The 3,584-nt window shown below is 49.5% G+C and overlaps 1 protein-coding gene across 1 annotated transcript in view; it reads right to left on the bottom strand.

The window, feature by feature from the left end:
• The window catches only part of CCR9 (C-C motif chemokine receptor 9), a 17,548-nt gene extending 16,885 nt beyond the window's left edge, over window positions 1–663 (bottom strand). The window contains exon 1 of the mRNA XM_003794518.2: window positions 562–663. The gene's annotated coding sequence lies outside the window, so the exon portion shown is untranslated. The remainder of the gene's footprint in view (window positions 1–561) is intronic.
• Window positions 664–3,584: the final 2,921 nt, after the last annotated feature.

Here is a 3,584-nt window from a genome sequence, read left to right as displayed (position 1 = left end):
GGTTGAGCTATAGGCGCCGAGCCTTCAGAATTGCTTTCTACTTGACCAGCATCCCCAACCATTTCTAAGCTGTACCATCGGGTAGAATGGAGGCCAAGTAGTCCCTTGTCCGGAGGCGCCACAATTCATTTAACTGTTCACCTCATTGTGAAAAGTTTGATTGCTTTAAATTTCCCACTGCTATAAAGAATCCTTTCCAAGGGGCCGTCTCTCTGTCCTTTAGAGGGGCTTTCCTTGCCCGGCCCCTGGCCACCTTCTCGTCACTTGTCCCCAGCATCTGCTTCTCCCTCCTTTAAGGTACAAATTGAAGAGCGCCTGGAAGCGAAGCCTCATGTGTGTGGGTGGGGAGGAAGTCTTATTACTCATTCTACAAGAAACCTGGGCTAGGCAATACCAAATCAAATCACCTTTGCCTTTCTGGAAGTTTCTAGCCAAGTACCTGGTGTTGGGGAGCACTTACCAAGTGAGCGCAAGCCTGGGTTTTAGAAGCCATCATGGTAGCGCATAACCAAGGGCACAGGTGACACAGGGGCTGCAGGGAGGAAGAAGGGTAATACTCACTGCGGAGGGCAGCTGGAGGCTCCAGGGGACAGCGGGCCCCACTAGCTCTCAGGGTGTGGGGAAAGGGCTGGGCTGCTCTGCCTAGGATGAGGGGCAGGCCTTCTGTGAGTTCTGAGCAGACAGCCACCCAGCACATATACCAAAAAGGAAGCTAGGCCACCCCAGCCTGTGTTGTCACTGGTGGGGTAGCCTGGGAGGGTGGGGAGTCACCAGCTGTAGCTTGCAGCAATCAGCACAAGCATTTGCAATCAGAAAGAAAAATCTAAGAACTACTGGAATAAAGGGAAACCATCTGCTCTGAAAACGCACACACAGACTGATAATCTAAGGGTGAATTTGCTTCCTAAATAGCACGGCCACTTACAGGGAATGGGGAAATGGGAACTCCCACAGAGAGAAGTCAGCCTTGTCGGGCATGCCAGAGGGGCACATCTGTAAGATTTTTGTAGGTGGAATTACCTGAACAGGCCCGAATGAGATTGTCATCCCCAGCAGTGTCCATCACAATATACAGGGGTCATTACAAAAGTTTAGAGACATCCAAAAATCAAGAAATGTGAAATCCACACAGACAATGAAACCCTCCCAGAAAGGACATGTCAGCTGTGTTTCTTATAAGGGAAATCACAGACCATAACACAGTCCATCTCCAAACTTTCATGGTGACAAACCTATACCCTTTTGGTCTTGACAGGGGTATCAGAACCTCGGAGAGCTGCACTGTTTAATACAGTAGCTACTGGCCACAAGTGCCTACTTAAATTTAAATTAGTTCCCGACACTCTGGGAAGCCAAGGCAAGTGGATTGCTTCAGCTCAGGAGTTCGAGACCAGCCCAAACAAGAGCAAGACCCCATTTCTACTAAAAATAGAAAAATTAGCCAGGTGTTGTGGTGGGCTCCCTGCAGTCCCAGCTACTCCGGAGGCTAAGGCCAGAGGATCTCTTTAGCCCAAGAGTTTGAGGTTACTGTGAGGTATGAGTGGCCTGGGCAACAAGTGAGGCTGTCTCAAAAACAAAATTTAAATTCACTAAAACATTAACTAATTTCTCAGTTGTGCTGGGCAGGTTTCAAATGCTCAATAGCCACACAGAGTTCGTGGCTACCACACGGACAGTGCAGATGCGGAACCCTTCCGTCATCACTAAAAGTGCTACTGGATGGCAGGCACCGTGCTGGAAAGACTGCACATGGTGTGTGGCCAGGACCACATGATGTGCCGGGGGCACACGCACCCCCAAAGTGGGGAAATCCAGTAAAACTTTATATGTCAGATACATTACCTCTAATAACACATTACATTTTATTAATCACAAGTGTCTGATAAAATCTGAAAAAGGCTAAACATACAAACTGTTATACTTTCACTGAGGCTCACAGGTGAAGCCTTTCCATCCACAGCTATTGCTGTGTGAATAGAGATTCCCTGTCACCAGGATGACAAAACCCCCTTTTTAATATTTGTTCTGGGGAAAAATCAGAGCCGAGCGCTAGTGAAGGCCGGTGTTCTCTTTGCCGTGTACGTGTCATGCTGTGAACGCAGCGCTGCCCTCCAGAGCGGTGCCCACAGACACAGGGCACAGCCATCACCATCAGCTCGTACACAAAGAAGGGACAGAGAAAGGCAGCTGGATTTACTGTCTCACGGGGAGAAGGCCGACTAATAGCTCCCTGAGAAAGGTAGAGACCAGGAACAGTAAGAACGAAAGGGCTGGGTGATTCATCAGCCTGGAGAGAGCAGTGGTATGAGTGCGCCCTGAAATTCCCTTCTCTGCTTGCCTCGCTCCTTGAGCATAAATAGTGTCTAAAGCGGTACGTAACTGACAATCAGCCAGATGCACTGCCCTTTTCTCTCCTCCCAGTTTATGGCAAATAATGACAAAAAAGGAAAGGGTAGTGGGGGAAGCAAATGTTCCCTCCTCTGTCTTTCTGGCTGAACTGGTTTCTTCTCCCATGTTCAGCGGCGCCCTCGCAAAGCTCTCCCGGGTGAGGAAGGTGCCATGCATCTCTGTGCACTTGACTCTGGCTGCTTCTTCCTCAGGTAAGAGCATCCCAGGTAGACGCACTGCTTGCCCACCAGAGAGTTGGGGAGAGGCTGGGGTGGATGAGGGGTGGGCTGGCGGTCAGGGAAGAGGATGACGTGCAGCAGGGGAAGACTCGCTTCTCCACGTGGCCCCTCAGCCCACGTGCGGCAGGGCAGCTTAGGGAGCATCCTTCTGTCTCTTTGCTGTGTTTCTCTCTTGCCAGCTGGAATCCACAGGGAGGCTGCAGGTGCCCTTTGATAAGGGATATTTCTCTCTTTGCATTCTCACCTGCTAAAGGTGAGTTCTAGAGGGCAGGACAGTGTAAGTGTCCCCTGGGGACCTGGACCAGGTGCTGTACCTGGCAGCTGAGGAGCATGTGGGTCATAATTGCAGAAAAGAAGCTGAAGCCCACAGCTTCTGGTATTTACAACAGAGAAAAGACCCAGGTCAGTCCTGGTGCTGGGCCAACGGAAGTGCCAAGTCTGGGTTTCCTCTTGCTGGCACCTGTATACTGTCTAATACAGTCTCTAGCAGAGAAGAAATTAGATATTTAAAACTATTATAAATTTGTAATCATCTTCCTCCTTCGTCTTCCATACATAATGGAAAAGTCATATTTCCAAAGCATATTGGAATCTTTGGCAAAGGACAATGCTTTCCTTCTATTCTTCATTGATTAAAGGCCTTATTTTGACTTGAAAAGCCAAACGAGGCCAGGCACGGTGGCTCACCACATCTGTAATCCTAGCGCTCTGGGAGGCCAAGACGGGTGGATTACTTGAGCTCAGGAATTTGAGACCAGGCTGAGCAAGAGTGAGACCCTGCTCTCTCCCAAAAATAAAAATTAGCCTGGCATTGTGGAGGCTGCCTGTAGTCCCAGCTACTGGGGAGGCTGGGGAGAGCAAGAGATTAAAGTTACTGTGAGCTATGACAGCACAGCACTCTACCCAGGGCAACAGAGGAAAGAAAAGAAAGGAAAAAGAGAGAGAGAGAGAGAGAGA

The sequence above is a fragment of the Otolemur garnettii genome, unplaced genomic scaffold (assembly GCF_000181295.1).
Source record: "Otolemur garnettii isolate 467f Iridium unplaced genomic scaffold, OtoGar3 scaffold00082, whole genome shotgun sequence".
Classification (NCBI taxonomy): domain Eukaryota; kingdom Metazoa; phylum Chordata; class Mammalia; order Primates; family Galagidae; genus Otolemur; species Otolemur garnettii.
This window is presented reverse-complemented; position numbering and strand designations above follow the sequence as displayed.